General features: G+C 31.7%; 1 protein-coding gene across 2 annotated transcripts in view; it reads left to right on the top strand.

Annotated features, from left to right (window-relative positions):
• LOC125063072 (TWiK family of potassium channels protein 9-like) overlaps positions 1-19,584 on the top strand; it is a 212,087-nt gene that overhangs the window by 173,367 nt on the left and 19,136 nt on the right. For both annotated transcript variants that reach the window (XM_047669309.1, XM_047669310.1), the window contains one exon: positions 3,769-3,809. The gene's annotated coding sequence lies outside the window, so the exon portion shown is untranslated. The remainder of the gene's footprint in view (positions 1-3,768; positions 3,810-19,584) is intronic.

A 19,584-nucleotide genomic window follows, 5' to 3' on the forward strand; every position in this document is an offset into this window, starting at 1 on the left:
TGTAAAGTAAGGAAAATATAAATATCCAGTGTGATTGAAGTCTTAAGAATATTTTTATCATCATTAAATAATTAAAAATGTGGATTGGTTCGTCAGTAATGCAGTATTAAGCAAAAAAATCATATTAATTTATTTTTTGAAACGGTAAATGAACAAAGAGCAGTGAGACCAGTGTTGGCCTAGTGGCTTCAGCGTGCGACTCTCAACCCTGAGGTCGTAGGTTCGATGCCCGGCTGTGCACCAATGGACTTTCTTTCTATGTGCGCATTTAATATTCGCTCGAATGGTGTGGAAAACATCGTGAGGAAACCGGCTTGCCTTAGACCCAAAAAGTTGACGGCGTATGTCAGGCACTGGAGGCAGTACACCTACTTGCCTATTATATTGTAAAATGATCATGAAACAGATTCAGAAATCTGAGGCCCAGACCTAAATAGGTTGTAGCGCCACTGATTTTTAAATGAACAAAAAAAAAACAAATTTATTTTGATGGTACACAATTTAGTTAACTGCAATTTTGTTCCACAATTTAAAAGCATACGTCGTTTCATACGTTAACAGTACCTAGTTATTTCAACGTTGCCTGATCCCATCGTTGGGATATTGGTGGGAAGGAGGAAGGATATGAAGGAGGAAGGCCATTGTCATATTTTCTCCGATGTACCAGCAAGTTTTTCCGCACATATAAAGAACTCCATGATACAGCTCTCAACCTTAACTACATATTTAAAACATACTTAAACTTCCTACATACCAAACTGACTCTTTCCTCTATCAGAGAATTCTTTTGCTAATCATTTTGTGTGAACACGAATTCAAAACTATATCGGGTGAGTTCAGAGAATATGTCTCATTATTTAGGGGTACCTTATATTGACACCCGTCCTAAGGGACGGTTTCCGCATTTACGATAATAAAGCTAGGGACTATCCGTGTCTCAATCATTTGGCTCACAATGGGGCCCGAAGAAGCGATGTGGAAGAAATGTAACGCTCTCTGGAAATTGGGTGTAGAGTTATCCTATTAATATTATATACAGGAAAGTTATACAGGAAATAAATAATAATTTCTCTCATAAATATGAATGAATACATTCGAAGCAGTTTAATGTGCAGTGAGAGAGTTGTAAACATGAATTTTATGCTGTCCTCTTAGCATTAAATTATAATGCTAATAATGAGCAGTGTGGCCTAGTGGCTTCAGCGTGCCACTCTCATCCCTGAGGTCGTAGGTTCGATCACCGGCTGTGCACCATGGACTTTCTTTCTATGTGCGCATTTAACATTCGCTCGAACAATGATGGAAAACATCGTGAAGAAACCGACATGTCTTAGACTAAAAAAGTCGACGGCGTGTGTCACCTACTTGCCTATTAGATTTAAAAATGATCATGAAACAGATTCAGAAATCTGAGGCCCAGACCTAAAGAGGTTGCAGCGTCACTGATTTTTTTCTTAGCATTAAATTATAAACAAAATACCGGTAGTGAGGCCAAAGACAATTCAATAAAACTAATACATGTGTGTCATATGTATTAGTTTGTGAAGGTGGTGAAGGACGTTTCTTTGCCTTTGATTGTGTCTTCAAATTATAATAAAGTTACATCAATCTATCTAAGAATTAACATTCAATCGATCGAAATCATATATAAATTTATAAAGGTGGAAAACTAGGTAGGTTGAATTTAAACTTGTTGCCGTGCTTATCGATTATTATTATTATGTATCTTAACACACTGGCAGCTTTTAATAAGCTGATGCGCGTGTATTTTGTGATTTGGAGAAACCATCCAATCTATTTTAAAGGTATTCAGAGATGGTGCACTGACTACACTTTCCGGAAGCCTATTCCAGTCGGCCACTACTCGGTTTGGGAGAAAGTTCTTTAGAGAATTTGTGTTATGTTGAGTAGTTTTAAGTTTTAAAGAACTACCCCTCAAATTGTGGCGGTTATTAGTAACAAATATACAAAAATACATAATATTTGTTTTAAGTAATAATAATAAAAGTAAACTCGTAAGGGAATACCAAAATTGGCGGTCTGAGTAAATATTTCATAAACATTATGTTTAGCTATTATTTCTTGAGAGTTTTATAAAACATTTTCAACAACTCCGAGCTACCAAAATCTAAAGAAATATTTGCTCAGGGTGGCTGTATCTTATTTTCAATTATGCTGAAACGCGCCTTTCATGGATGACTCGATCCATCTCCAAAGTAAACATTGGCTGAAGTCCAGTACCAAGCTAAATAAAGGCTTTCGGCTACATACAATTACTTACTGACATAATCTACTCTGTCATACAGCCTACGGCAGAATGTTACAAGTTACATTAAATATTTTTGTATGGAGTTTTAGCTAGATCTCATTTGTTATTCTATGAGCTTTTAATTTGATCGATAGTCTAATTCTAGACTAGTTTTAGTTATGAAGGTATATTTATGTATTTATTTACACTTCGTTACCATAATATACAAAATCATACATATAAAAACAAAAAAAGCAGGTGACATTAGTTATTAGGCAACACGCGGCCTTACAACAACTGGCAACTCCAATATGTAACAATAAGTAAAGAAACACCTACAGCGGGTAAATTAAAATAAGTGCATAATTAAGAACAAAAAAACTCGTAAACATGAAACTATAACTAAAATTAAATAAAGTAAAATCTAAAGAAAAGATATAAATAATATGTATAAACAAAAATGTAAAAGCTAATCCAAACGTTAATTGAGTCACAATTAATATATATATGTATATAAGTAGTAGCTACTTACGAGGCAGAAGAAAAATGATCGAAAAGAAGATTTTTAAATAAATTAAAAGAGTATAATAATTACAATTTATAAATTTTGGTAAATCAATATAAAAAAATATGAAAGCGTACTGTTGAATAACAAAGGATTCACGACATTTTGTCTATGTATTTAATTTTTAAAGGGAAAATTCTACGGAAAATATTTTCCTTAATACTTAAAATATCTCAAAATCAGTTTCAATAGGTAAAATTGATAAGCGTCCTTCGCGAATCGAAAATTTCTCATAAAAGTTACGGTCTATTTCGGTTCAAAAGTCGGCGACGTTCAAACTTCGTTCCATTTGAATAACAAGAAAAACCTTTTTTCTTCCAATGTCTTTTTCAGCCTTTTCCTGTTACCGTTAAGGGTGACGTTTTTGTTTAGTTGATTTTTTATATTTTTAATTGGAACTGATTCTTAACGCTTAACTTGTTTGGTTAGCGATTTTAATATTAATGAACACAAGCATTGTTGATCAAAATCAAGATATAATCACTTATTTTGCATATTAATTGATAATTTCAATAATAATTGATGAATAGACAAATCAATTTATTCATTTAGATTCTAATGGTGTTTGTCTCAAGTATACTTATGCCTCTTTACTGAATTTATCAGGGCAAGGTTGTCAAGGTTGACAACCTTGCCGTATAGTAAAACATGATATGTAATTGTACAATGTACACACGTGAAACGTCAAAAGAATATAAATTAAAATAAATAGCGTATCAAATGGAACAAATCAGTCGGTTTTTAATATGTATCGCTTAGAAATTAAAACAACATGTGTTATGTTTTTATTTTTTTACCATCGTTATGTAAAATGCTAAAGAATCGGTTTTTGATACAAAATATTATGAGTGGATTTTGACTATAACTTTTAACAATATATTAGTTAGTTATACATAAATATTACCATCGTTTATATAACTATTATGTTTTAATATGTACATTTGTTTTTTTTCAGGAAATTCAATGGAGATAGTAGCCGAAATACTTTATTTATAGGTAAGTTTACAATACTTCCATTTTCCTTTTCATAATATTTACATACCAAAATAATTATTCTATTAACTACAGTATTTCTGTTCCTAATATCTGCTTCATATTACACAATATAACTGGTACATTATTTAATACTAATTGCTCGATACAATTATTGTATGACCTGGCACAAATACCTAGTTATAAAGACTGCATTCCTAGCATCATCTATTATTTATTTGACCCAGATTAGCTTCGTATGATATTTCTCTATGAATTAACTTTTTCAGTGGAAAACGGTATTTATACAAGCAGAAAGTTGAGAACAATGTGATAAAAATAGTTAATAGAAAAGTTGTACTGAACGTTTTATGAAATCGCGTATTTTCTCAATTGTAAAACCACGAAACAGGCGTCGAAATGTGTCTGCCACATGCCTCAATTGAACCGCGGATTGTAGATAAATAAAAAATGTAAAAAAAAAAGTTTTATCGATCAATAATAATAATAAATTAGCTGTTTATTTTACTTTGACAATTACTCATTACTTATAAATAACTAGCTGGCCTGGCGAACATCGTACCGGCTAACAGTCGATTCTTTATTTTTTTTAAATACTTATTCTGCTATTCGGGACACCGGTCTAGCTAGTAAGATAAAAAAAAGAAAGTTGATAAGACAACAAATACATTATGTCAAAGAATAAAAAATTACCTTCCCGGAACCCCTCCACTAACATTTGAACTTTATGATATGGTATTAAAGTTCAAATTGCCTTTAAATATTATTACGAATATTTTGTATGGGAATATAGAAAAGTGTTGTTTTTAGACTTTTTCACTAATTTTTTTTAATTTTTCTCTCCGTAAGAACCATCCTCGTACTTCAAGGAATATTATAAATAAAATATTAGACAAATCGGTCAAGCCGTTTTCATGTTATGTCGTGACAAAGGAAAACGGGTTTCATTTTTATATATATAGATTTTTGCTAGCCTTTGTCATAATTTAGTTTAATAGTGTCATTTGTTTGTAATGCAAATTCCACCTCATATAATATTTCTAACAAATGTCTGTCATTAACCACATAAAAACACTGCACTAAAAATACAGTACAGAAAAAGCATAAAAAAGCGAACAAGCCTCTAAAGCTTCTAAGAATTGTGGTTTTTCTAAAATATTTTGCACCATTTTAAAACATAATAGACTATTCAAGTTTGTATTGATAAATACAATAATTTCGTCTCGCACTAAACCCAGAGTGGCAATTTACGATCCGCTTGTTGAAGTGAATTTCGATTTCGGACTTTGCATTTATCGTTTAGCGCTGAGCGATTTAGTCTGTATTTGAAAATTGGAAATTATGTTTTAAATTGTTCTCTATTCAGCGTAAATAGCTTTAAAATATATTATGAGCTTACTTTAGATGTAAATTAGTTATAATTTTATATAAGAAATTATTTATATTTAAATAAATTATAGATATTTGTATTATTCAAACACTTACTGTGATGATCATGGGTCATACATTTTTGACCACACGTAAAATAGTAATGTGCACTCATTTGTCAATATTTTTTTTAATGCTTGGACTATATAATACAATTTCTTATACAGATTGATAGAACGACAGATAAATTTCATATTGAATGAAAAATATCAACGCAAACTTCACATCGAGATTTATCTCATAAAGCTTTAGTGTGAAACCAACTGTGAATATTTATGTGAGATTAAAATTTTGATGTTTGAATGGTTAAGATACATATGTGTGTGAATCTGATGATACCGAATTCTAAAAAAGTACCAATCCGGTCCATAGATAAGTAATTTTATTCCGTCTAGCCCTTATTAAATTTTTAAATGTTTCAACTAGGATTACATTATAAAATGTTGTTATCAGTATTAGAAGCCAAGCAAAATGTTACTAGAAGGGCCCAGCCCTGCGATTCTGTAACTCACTTTTCGAACTCACACAGCGGTTTACGCATCGGCGGTCGCTCTGAAATCAGTCGTGAAGCAGTAATTTTATGATTTGGCATTCTAATAAACAATAAACTACAAGCTCCCACCTTTTCAGAATGCCAAATCATAAAATGACTCCTTCACGACTGATTTGAGAGTGACCGCCGATGCGAAAACCGCTATGTGAGTTCGAAAAGTGAGTTACAGAATCGCAGGGCTGTTCCACAGCTTGACTGTTGTACCAAATTAAATACTCGTAGTAGCTAAGCTACATCGTACATAAACTATATTTTCTGTTTATCGACCTTTTAAAGTCTCAGATGGACTACGTATCACTTAGAAACATAAACCGTACAATTAACATTTTTAAGTTCCAAGCAGTACATATTTAAAACCGACTGATTTGTTCCATTTGCTACAGGGAGGGGTGCGTAGTTAAACTTTAAAAAGTCGCGTTCGCTATTTATTTTAATTTATAATCTTTTGACGTTGTACGTGTATACAATGTATATCATGTTTTTATTTGCATGAATGTTTGATTTAGAAAAGTAAATTGGCTTTAGAGCGCTTATTCCGTGCTTTGTTGTCTTATATTGTAAACAGTTGGATTGTAAATAAAAATAATGCTTTTCAATAAAATTCGCTATAGGTTTACATACGGAGAATTGTTATTATGTGTTTTATTTGTTTCAATATAGGAAATCACATTCATTTTTATATTTGGCCAATATAAATGGGTATTTGAATTTTTATTTTATATTCAGTGTTCAATGTTTGATAAGGAGCTTATTCATGTTTTTTCTTCTGTATCATTCGTACTTTTGTTTATGAAATACGAATATTTTTTTTTATAGAACAGGGGACAAACGGGCAGGAGGCTCACCTGATGTTAAGTGATACCGCCGCCCATGGACACTCTCAATGCCAGAGGGCTCGCGAGTGCGTTGCCGGCCTTTCAAACTTTATCGTTTCGAGTACCTACATAGATCCAGTGATGCAGTAACTCTCTATAGTACTTGGGTTAAGATTCGTGTACCTATTTCATTAAAGGTACACGATTATTTTTTATGTGGTTAAGATTGATTGAAATTACAGATTTCCCATAAATTTTATCACAAATACTAATTTATTATTTCTATTCTAGTCTTTGTAAACCTTACATTTCATAAAAAGCTTTTTCTGTTTCGTAATTCTATAGAAGTAGAAAGACGCCATAAATCCAATTTGGATTCTTACAAACGAGTTAAAATTGAGATTCCCAGTCAATATTGAGAGACCGTTTCGGATCTGAGTCGGAGCTGTAAGGATTGTGTTTATTTTATGAATACAAACGTTTATGCGAAAGGTTTTATGCTAATATTTACGCTCTCTTTTTGTAATCAACCCAATGTCAGTTAGAAATCGCGTGATCTTCTCATAGATGTGCAGTTTTATTGTGAAAATAAAAACAATACACAGCAATTACAGTGTATCCTTTTCAAAAAATGTCACTTGTTAACTATAACTATGCAAATAACGTAACAGTAACATCTATGACTTGACCATACAAAAAAAAGTGTGTGCGTACAAAGTACACATGTCAGAAGTGAAACTTCTTTGGCAAACAAATTTATACAAATCTAAAACTTAAGATTTCCGAGACCTAGAGGGAGGGAAAAAGGAAGATATGTTACGAATTTAATTGTCATTAAAATATTAAAAATGTCGAAAATTAACACAAATTATAAATTTAATTTATTTTTTCGATAGTAAAAACACGTGGCATTTTAATTTACAATACGTCATTTGAGATTTCAATAAATTATTTTGCATAAAATATAAAATACTAATATTTCATAAATTCTCTGGACGATATTTTAATTTTAAAAATAGAATTTCCATACGCTAATTCACCCTTCCCACTCTCTCTCAATCGGTCTCAATCGCTCTCTCCCTTTTCTTCGACTACAACGCTGCACATCTTTGTGACGTACGTAGTTTCACTTCAAAAATATATATGAATTTTTTTTAGCAGAAAATGGTGTTTAATGGTTCTTAAACTAAACGTAACATGTCGTTATGTAACATGTCGTTCTGAGACTGTTCAAGCATGGTTAGACTAATTACATCACTAGTAATTACTATCAAATTTAGTGCCCAATAAGAGACTACAGATTCAGATAGAAACAATATGTACCCAAATATATAAATATATAACTGGTCTGGCCATAAGTTCTGTTACAAATGAAAATGCATTTTTTTTTCAATTTTTTAATTATTTTGAATTTGTACGTATATTATTTTTAAAAAATCTTTCGATTTTGCCCCAATTCACATATTTTTTCGTGTTAATTATCAAATTACAATATGGAATTGGGTGTTAAAGAAAATAGGATTGCAGTGATCGCCTTGCACAAAGTGCGTATTGAGCCGTCGCTCATATTCCACATACTTCAAATGCTTGGTTTGTATCTGTTGTTAGTACGATACACAAACCCGTATGTTTGTGTATCGTACTAACAACAGATACAACAACACTTCGTCTATCAAAAAGATCGGGGCGGACGCATGGTGTTAGAACTCCAAAGGCCGTAAGCAGTGGCGAAATTTCCCTTGGAAACAGTGCGTAAATCCTTAGATTCGTGGCCAAATAGATTAAAGGCCTGTATAAAAGCCAAAGGTGGCTATTTCGAATAGAATATTGTTTTATTTTTGGCTGAGACTTTTATAAATATGTAGGTATAAATTGAAACAATATTACATTACTTAATTTAAAAAAATTGCATTTTTAACAGAACTTATCGCAATACTAGGTATACTATATTATCACAACCCTTTATGGCTCAGATATATTTACTTAATTTTTATAGCCAAGTCACATCGTCGAAATTTCGGTCAAAAACAATTATTATGCTCACGTAATTCTCAGAATAACGATTGTTATAGATAGGGATTTGAACGAACGACTTAAGGGTTGACAGTTTCATTATATATTTTGTGTAAATTCTGCCCACAATATCGTTCACGTTCGACAATCTTACAAGAATTAATGTGTTTGAACATCAACACATGAGCGCATGACTTATAACTCCAGCAAAAATAAGATAAGTTTGTATATCCCAACATTATGAGCTCAAACGTCATAAATAACTCCACGTATGTTTAATTATATAAATTATACGGGCCATTTCACCCCCACACCTGTTTCATATTTCATTAGCCAGCTCATTTCTCAGAGATAGCATTCGAATGTTTTGACTAATGTTGTCTCTCTCGTTTTCATTACACGCTTTTATTACTTGTTTGTTTCATAATATTTTATGTACAAGTACAATATTGTATAGTCACTGATTAGAAAGATATATGGTAATAATAATAATAATTTATTTATTGCAAGAATATGGTACAAAAATGTGTAAGGTGGTACAATCGTAAGCTCGCATATTCTGCCACACACAATGGCGCGCAAATTTGTCTTTAAAGGAATTTTACATTATTATTCATATGAATTGTTTAATTCTAATATTATTTGTATCGTACATATCATATCATGCGTTATTAAATTTATATCAACTTCAGTGTCTCACGCAAATAATCATTCATTAAATAATACACTTTTAACAAAAGTAATACACCAAGTCGATTTTTAAAAATTATAGTCGGAAGATCTTTTAATTGTTTTGGTTAATTATACGTATTGTAAACCTTAATGGCCATACAAAAGGTGTCTTTCTTAAACAGTTCCAGATTGATTTTTGGCACAACCAACTTCTCTACGTCTACATTATGTAAGATGTAAAATAATTACGAATCGAAGTTATTTATTTAAGCTAATAGACAGTTAAAGTGTCATATAAAATAGTAATGTCTAAATGTCTTTAAACCTATACTAACTTTGTAAAACTGAAGATTTTTGGTTTGCAAAAGCAACGTTTAAACCGCAGAGTAGCTGTCATAAAGTCTTCATAGTATGGAAACTTGACTGATATATAACAACCCAAGACCTATCTACGGAGCAGCAATAGTTGTTATTTTCAGCGAACCCGAAGTTTTATTTTTAAGCTTTTATTTCCTCCATAATATTCCAAAGAAATAGGACACTCCGTATGTCTAACCATACACAAGTCTATAAGAGCAATAAAGTTGTTATAAACCTTTACAGTCGATTGTTGCGATTCTACGATAACTCATAAAATACATGATGCTCATAAACGTTAAAATTTATGGCGATTGTTCCGGGTTAGTGACCACAGTATTTATTGTCTAAGATATGTATTGTTTAGATAATGTTGCACATTGTTATCGGCTTTTATATAGTAGTATAAACGCCGGCAATGCAGTTTAAGCCTTCTGGCAATGTAAGTGATGGGTGATCCATGAGCGGCGGTATCACTTAACATCAGCCTTGCGATTCTGTAACTCACTTTTTGAACTCTTGAACTTTTTGAACAGCGGCGGTCGCGCTTAAATCAGTCGTGAAGCAGTCATTTTACGATTTAGCATTCTGATAAGGAGGGAGCTTGTTAAGTCAGGTGAGACACCCGCCCGTTTGTCACATACATAGCTTTTGAAACATTTAGAGATGAATGCGTCGCGTAAGGAAAGCCAAGGAACTCAGAACGCTTTTATATATTTAATTATTTTTAAACGAAAATATTTAATATATAAATGCCTTTAATACTAATTTAGTTGGCTAAAAAATTACTGCCTTCATTGTGTTTATTTTTAAGGCCCTAGTATGACTCTATGAACTCTATGAATTAAGCTTTGTTTATTATGTGAATAAAACACTAATTTAATTAATAATTAAATTAATAATATACTATTTAGTTTAATTCAGATTATCTATAGTCTGCGCAAGTATTTAAATAAAACATCATTAGGGGATATAACTCGAGTGATTTTGTGCACCACGGTTGCGATAGCACTTGAAGATATTTTCCTTAATAAGTAGTTTATGTATCATACCACCCAATCACAATGAAACTATAATATTTGTTGCCTTCAAATATTGTACTTGCAACGAAAAACACTTACGACTTCACCGAGGCAATTACGAACAGGTCAGTCGGTCCTAAAGTAGACGTTACCACAAAACGCTTAATTAATTTTGGCATGTTTTAACCCTGACCTGCTTTACAAGCCTTCCATTTCAGTATTTATTTTTTGTTTTAAATTATCCTTTTTTCCTCAATTTTATTTCAGAACCGGCGTAATAAGACGTACCAATTTTATTAACGTCAAATAAGGAAGTATTGAAACAACCCAAGCAATAAATTTTAAAGCAAAAAAGAATCACATTATTTTACAATTAATAGTAAAGACATTTCTGTGTCTGCCGTCAGTATTCTCTTATCAGCTTGTCTTAAACCAATAATTATAATAAAATAAAAATTTACTTATATATTACTTTTTATTACTTTTTTTTTCATCATAGTAAACACAATTTGAAAGACTTTTAGTAAAAAACAGCAATATAATTGATGTATTTTAAAAATAAATAATATTTTAATATTATTAGGTGATTGACCTAACACGAGCTGCTGGTTTTTGGATCCAATACAGTTTTCCTACGATGCATACCGTACGGGCGCAAATGATACAACGCATATAGAAAAAAAAGTATATTCGCTGACATCTGAACAGAAGACTTGAACGGACAATCCCAGCCTTGCGATTCTGTAACTCACTTTTCGAACTCACACAGCGGTTTTTACAGCGCGGTCGTGCTCCAATCAGTCGTGAAGCAGTCATTTTATGATTTGGCATTCTGATAAACAATAAACTACAAGCTCCCTCCTTATCACAATGCCAAATCATAAATTGACTGCTTCACGACTGATTTGAGCGCGACCGTCACTGCAAAAACCGCTGTGTGAGTTCGAAAAGTGAGTTACAGAATTGCAAGGTATTTTTCCCACGATACCTTTTCCGTACGGGCGCTAATGTTACAACGCATATAGAAAGAAAAATATATTCGCTGACATCTGAACAGAAGACTTGAACGGACAATCTCAGGGTATAGTCGATTTGCATTGTCAGTAAGCAATTAGATTTTTCATAAATAAAAAGGGATGAAAATTGCAAATATATGTAAAATAAAGCTCATGCACAAAAGGAGGTCAGTGTACTTGTAGCCAACGTTAAGTGTAAACTAGCTCCCTCTGGTATCGCAAACATGATGTTGACACTTTACAAGCGCTCTTCCCTTGTCCACTACATGTGATACCATGTTTCTAAGTGCAACGTAATTTTTGGTCCAATTAATATGAAGTATGTAAATTTGCTTTCGAAAATCTAAAAACCACAATTATCCTTAGTAAAACAAGCTGTTTACCGCCCGTAGGTATGAGTTAATACTCTCAAACTACACGATGGATATTTCCAATAGAAAAAACTTTTAAGAGGTAAGTTTTATTATAGATTCTACCTATACACAATAGGTGTGTATAACAACATCCCTTTCTGCCTATACGTTTATAAGTTATTAATATATATTTTTGAAGTTATACTTCTTTAGGCGCGTTATGAAAAATTGATGAGAGTGAAATTTTACGATGCGCGCGCACCGTGACACAAAATTAACAGAATGAAGTTGCCCACGGAAGATGCTACGGCATTGGCCATAATTTAAATACAACATTCGAATAATAATGGAATTTATGTTACACTTAATGTAAAAGAATAAATATTTATTTATTTAATTATTTAAATGTAAACTGAACTTTATTTACTCCTTTTCCAGTCTTTGAATATTTAAGTGTAATTAATTATTAGCATGCAATCAAAAACTATTTTTAATAATGCCAAAGAAGTATAACTTCTTACGCGCGTACATAAGTAAATACACGCACCCTTTTTTTGTCGTAATTCAAACTTGAATAGTCGATCTCACGAAATACATAAATTGGATTGACCTACAATTTGTATTAGAACAAAATATTGTATTAGCACAATAAGTGTCGCCCTTTAGCATGCATTTCATTTTATTATTTTGATGTATGAAGTATGATTCGAGACCAGATCTATGGTCTTCTAATTTATTTTTCTTCCTACTATTGCTTCTGTATATTTAATGCGCATTTTCAATATATGGACAGTATATTTAAAATTATAATCGATTCTAGCCGATTTAAAATAAGCCATATTCAGCAAATGCGTAAAACAGGGAAAAAGGTGTTGTAATCAAAGGTTTTATCTGTACTACCTCTATTACATTGTAAGGTAATCGTTATCAAGCGGCTCTTAGTAGCCACGATTCGCCAATAAAAGTTTTGCAAGTTTGTCGAATAACGACAGCGGAAATGCCCCTTACCTTTTTAGGACTATCTCTTTAACTGCCTTTGTAGTTCAATTGTTTAGTTATTCAGAGATCATACATAGTATAATATATTAAGTAGGAGTTTATGTTTCTATTATTGTTTTTTTCTTATTTTTATGCCTTTTTTTCAGCATAATGAAAAACATTTTAGGTAAACAGTCAACATATTTCATTTTGAATAGGAGTGAAGTGGGCTACAGTTATCATACTTCAGTCATCTCATTCATTATATAAAAACAATATGATGTTTAGTTTAAATTTTATTCCCATATTTCTCAAATAATACTTACTACTGCTGTGCACCCAAGAAAACTACTCCATCAAGGAGTGGTGTTTGTCTTTCTTATGTATTTGGCAATATTGTACCTACAATTTTATTGATAATTTAAAATCGTCATTGATTTACATGACTAAAACATTTTTAAGTACTCGTACAACTTAAGTTAACTCAACCAAACTGCCCAAGACTAACTATAATTAAAACATTTATTTTATAAGGGCAGAAGTACGAAAACTTTTATAAAAAAAGAAAGAGCTGCACCTTAGAGAAGATACATTCATAAAATTGATCCTTTATCACCAAATAGCAATGATGAGGTTCCGATTTACAGCCAGGCACAAGGTAAAGAGATTCACCTATAAAATAAAGAAGAAACTTAGGGGTTTTCTATCGAAAAATAGCCATAGTTATAATCACTCATAAAATAATATAAGAACAGCCTTGCGATTCTGTAACTCATTCTTCGAACTCACACATCGGTCGCGCTCAAATCAGTCGTAAAGCAGTCATTTCACGATTTGGCATACAGTACAAAATTCTAAGGCAACCTTTAACGCGAACCAAAACTACTCAATTTGTGAATAAGGATTTTAAACAAAAGAAAGCAACAATACAAACTATTCTCATCTGGAGCCCGTCAGTGGAGTAATAAAATGGTTTACCCGGAACAAGTTTTATAACTCATAACATGTAATACATCCTTGGTAAATTCATTTTTCAACGGTTATCGTGAAACCGTTTAGACGATATAAAACTTGGGTAACGGCTTGATGAAATTTATAGAGGTCTGTTGCTTGGCAACCAGTCTTAAACAATAACGTAACGTAATTGTAGGTAGGCCTTTGAAAAATATTATTCTATGAATCAATTCCTACTTAGAATTTCTACTCCTATCAGACATATTTAGTTTATATAAAACTAGTATAGTACTCGGCCAAGCGTTGCTGTGGCTAAGATTTTTGTTATATTACATAGTAGTGAACTATTCAAGAGAAACGGCAGGAGAACACCAATCCACAATGCTTTTTTGGTGGTTATGCCATTAAATTGTAGCTTATGTGAAATGTTGGTATTTATTTTGATAAGGATCAATACCTAGGTACGAATAAAGAGCCTTTTCTAGCGGGCGGTACGTTACTATAAAAGATAGAGACATGCTGTCGCGACATTTTTTATAGATAGTGATGTGTCCTGAAAAATTGAAATACATCATTTCGTTCTATCATTAATAGTTTTCGCAGCGCACGCGATTGAAGGAAGTTTTTTGTTTTTTATTTTACACCTTGGGTTAGATTATTCAAGTTTTAGTAAGCATTCCTCTTTTTTTTTTAAATAAAACATAGCCTATGTCACTCGGGAATAGTTTAGCTTGCCAACGGTGAAAGAATTTTTGAAATCGGTCCAGTAGTTTCGGAGCCTATTCATTTCAAACAAACAAAAAATCAAACCTTTCCTCTTTATAATATTAGTATAGATTATTGTACACATAGCAAATATCCATTAAAATATGTAATAAAAATATTCATACTTTTTCATTAACATCTTAATTTATAGGTTATTTTAACCATTTATGTATATGCAAATGAACAAAATATTTAGCTGCAAAGTATTTCAATTATATTAAATATGTATGTTGTATAGTTTATATATTCGTTAATTATCAAATAGATTAAAATGTATAGGAAAACAGATAATTAGTAAATGTAATTGGTGCGGAATATTATTTGGTAATTTACATGTTTGACATTATATAGCCAATAAGCGGCTGCATTACGACCATTTGGTTTCAGTTCATAATAGTATTAAATTTACTTAATGCAGAGAAGCTGGAGTATGGTATTGTGGTTTTGATATTAAACTAAGCTAGTGGTTGTATGAATTTGCAACGTTGCAATGTTAGATTAAAGAAACAATTCGAATTCATTGAAATTTTGATATTAACATAAAAACGACCTCAGCAATACAAGGAAGTTCATAAAATGGTCACTAATCTTAATATATATAAATTACGTGTCACGTTGTTTGTCCGCTATGGACTCCTAAACTACCGAACCGATATCAATCAAATTTGCACACCGGTTGTAGTTTGATCCAACTTAATAGATAGGATAGCTTACATCTCAATTTATACCCGCAATATTATTTTATTGCTAAATATTTGTGTATTATTTGATAGTCACAATTCTAACAGCTAATAAGCTACAATTTAATGGCATAACCACCAAAAAAGCATGGTGGATTTGGTGTTCTTCTGCTTCTCTTGAATAGTTTACTCAAACTCAAACTCAAAATATCTTTATTCAAGTGGGTAACCAAGTACACTTTTGAATCGTCAAGTTAAATTAATCGTAAATTTACATTTACTACCAGTTCGCAAGTCAAGGGCGTAGAGCGGGTAAGAAGAACTGGCAAGAAACTTTCCGCCACTCTTTTTAATCGCCAAGTATTGTCATACAAATTGTTTGAACTGGAGCAATAATTCAATCCCAAGGATTAGGATCATTTAAGTAGTCCTCAAATTTATAAAAAGCTTTGTTGATTAATTTTCGTTTAACGAGGGCTTTGAATTTATTTAATGATAATTCTCTAATTTCGCTTGGGAGTTTGTTGTAAAAACGAATACAATTTCCATATAAGGAGTGGTTTATCTTTAGGATCGGTCGTACACTCAAATTAGTTCTATTTCGCGTATTATACTGGTGAAAGTCACCATTTGTTTTAAAACTTCTATATAATATAACAAAAATCTTAGCCACAGCAACGCTTGGCTGAGTCTACAATTTATTTATACACTTTATGAGTTTAACAATTTATGCAACACGCAACGTCAACCAAAAGTCAACAAACTGGTCCTCAAAGTTGTCATGTCATTAATAAATAATCTATAACAAAAGAATTCTGAAGGCGAGGGAATACCGCCGCCCTGAAAATGGTGGAAATTGTGTTATAGTTACGGGAGTTATTTCCTTTTATTCGGACACAATGAGGCTATTGTGAGCTGAGACAGATACTAATTTCAAATGGTACGACTGCTCTACAACTTATGTTGAACAAATGTTGCGTATTTATGGATTGAATGTTTCTTTCAACGATCCCGTTTTGTATTTCTGCTAAGATTTTACTGTAGACTCTATTGTCCTACCTTCTCGTTACCTTACGATGATAGATTTTAAGAATGTCTTTAAGTAGAGTATGACATAGATAGGCCGCTGTCGTATATAAATGTGAATTTAGTGCATTTTTTTACTAAAATGTTTTGAATAAAAAATACAATGTGGACAAACGAAGCTATAATATTCTTGGATAATTTATTAATTATTTTAAAGAAAGTGCGTGCGTTTAAAGCACACATGTCAGAAGTGAAACTTCTTTGGCAAACAAATTTTTAAGTCTTATTCATATTTATACAAATCTAAAACTTTAGATTTCCGAGACTTAGAGGGAGGGAAAAGGAAGATATGTTAGGAATTTAATTATCTTCAATGACATATATTATAGATAACTTAAAATGACATAGATATTAAAAGTATCGAAAATAAAAAAAATTATTAGTTTTTAAAATTTATTTCTTCGATAGTAAAACAATTCGCCATTTGAGATTTCAATAAATTATTTTGCATAAAATATAAAATACTAATATTTCATAAATTCTCTTTACGAAATTTTAATTTTAAAATTAGAATTTCTATAAGGTTATTCACCCTTCTTACTCTCTCTCCATCGGTCTCAATCGCTCTCTTCCTTTTCTTCGACAAAAACGCTGCACATCTTCGTGACGTTTTCATACAAATTTAACCTTATGCGCCTAAAGAAGTTTCACTTCAAAAATGTGTTTACAATATCTTGTTTGGCAAAACGCTTTTGCAACTTTGCGAATTCTTTTTTGCTACTGCAAAGTAATGGACAAGTTTCTCGTTATGTGTGTTAAAAATATTATCGTATATTCACATACACATACGTACATTTAAAACAAGCTTAACTTAATAATTATACTGATATTCATCTTTTTGAATTTAATATATCCGCTTAAAGATATTAAGGTATTATAGGTGGGTATCATATTATAGGTTTTAGGATATAAAAGTTTTGTGAAAGTGAAAAAATATTTCCAAAATAAACTTTTTCATATAAAAATTACTACCAAAATCTCTATACATAAACTGATTCGATAATTTAACATAAATGTTTTTCAATCACAAATTCAGGATGTTTTTATTAATTTCGTGATTAAAAAATTTTCGTTGAGAATTGAATTAATGGAAAGCGAATGTATTTGGGTCAACTCTACTTGGTAATAAAGATAACATAACAATTTGGTTATGTCCTAAACAGAGAAGGGAACAATGAAGATATTAATTATTGTTGGTTGACATTTAACCCAAGTCTAGATTTAGGCCGCTTCCATGTTTTTTTTTATTTGTAAGATTTTTTTTTCTGTTTCTTTGATATTTATTCTTCAACGGCAGCGCTTGCAAGACATGGCATGCCCGACACACTTTATTGATATTTGACTCTCAGACATCCTGATTTTCTCACAACACATTGTATTAATAAATATTAATTGCGTACTGTCAAATATTGGTCCAGCCGGGGTTTATAAGAAAGTTCCCATTCTGACATCGCTTCCTTATATTTCAGTAGCTTAACTCACCATGATATTAATATGAGCTTATTCATAAGCTACTGCCTTGCAATTCTGTAACTCACTTTTCGAACTCACACAGCGGTTTTCAAAGCGGCGGTCGTGCTCAAATCAGTCGTAAAGCAGTGATTTTACGATATTGCATTCTGATAAACAATAAACTACAAGCTCCCTCCTTATCAGAATGCCAAATCATAAAATGACTGCTTCACGACTGCCGCTGCGAAAACCGCTGTGAGAGTTCGAAAAGTGAGTTACAGAATCGCAAGGCTGCATTACTTAAACTTAAACAATGAGACCGTATAGTAAACATAGGCGTCGTCATAGTGATATTGTTTTTGAAACCTATAATTAAACAAAAAAATTTTTTTTTAATATTATTACAATAACAGAAATTGGAATAAAAATTCAAAGTATAAATTTTCACATCTAAAAACTAGTCACTGTTATAACAAGAGTGAATTGATTATAATATATCTTCGACTTTCAAGAAAGACATTCCATTTTCATTCACGGGATAAGTGAGTTTAAATTTATGTCTGTACGAGACTTTCATACATTTAAATAAAATTCTATATTTTATAATTTTTCCGGTCTTTGAGTGCTTCCTTTTTTAAAACGTGTTCAAGACATATTTAAAAGTAAAAAATGAATGTTTCAGTTAATGCGTTTTAACCGTTAGATATATAATTCTAATCTATAGATTAAGTTTAGCTAGTCATAACTAAATGGTAACTTTCAGGCTAATATTACGCCAAATAATATACGAATCACGTACGGTTGCAAAGTGTTTGTAAAGTACCTGCTGACAAGATGTCTAGCTAGAAACACGTAGATTCATAATGTATAGTATGGCCCCGTATAAGTTTCCACTTTAAAAAGCTTTGGCTTGATAAACTTTTTACTTAGCTAGAATCTTTATCAACACTTTTTAATACAACACGTGCTTTCGTGCTTCATTATTAAAAAAGTAATTTATAAAAAAATATTCCGTAATGAATAGATCAGACAGTATTATGTAAGGTCTCCAGAAATAGGTATATTTTAAAACTGCATTTTGATGCAACTTGAACGCACGCTTTTATCACGAATAGATCGGCAGAGACCACGACGGATGACCTCTTTCATTTCATTCATTTCACGACATTCACTATTGGCTCTTCGGTTATGGGACTTTTAACTTGTCTAGTCCCTTCTGGACATGCCCCAGGTATACCAGGACTTCACCATCCACTGTTGCCTTGTATATGCTTCTTATTTCTTTATTATCTTATTCTTCTTATCTTGCGTTAGGTTCTTGTAAGCTGCTTCTTCTTTGTCCCGCAGAATATACTAGAAAAGTAAAACAGTAGTCATGATCAAAAGTGAGCTAAAGTTAAGTACACGTACTTGAAAACGAACTGGATATTTGCAGATTAGTGGATTCGAACGATTAAAACGAATAACGAAGAGTGTCTTGCTAGTTCCATCATCATCTATGCCCTTGATTCGAGAACTTGCTGGCTAAATTTATAGATATGTTATTCTTATATTGACGTCCATTAATGTAAATTATATTACTTTAATAAATAAATATTATTATCTACTTACAATGGTAACTTACCAAATAAATA

Source organism: Pieris napi, chromosome 2 (assembly GCF_905475465.1).
Source record: "Pieris napi chromosome 2, ilPieNapi1.2, whole genome shotgun sequence".
NCBI lineage: Eukaryota > Metazoa > Arthropoda > Insecta > Lepidoptera > Pieridae > Pieris > Pieris napi.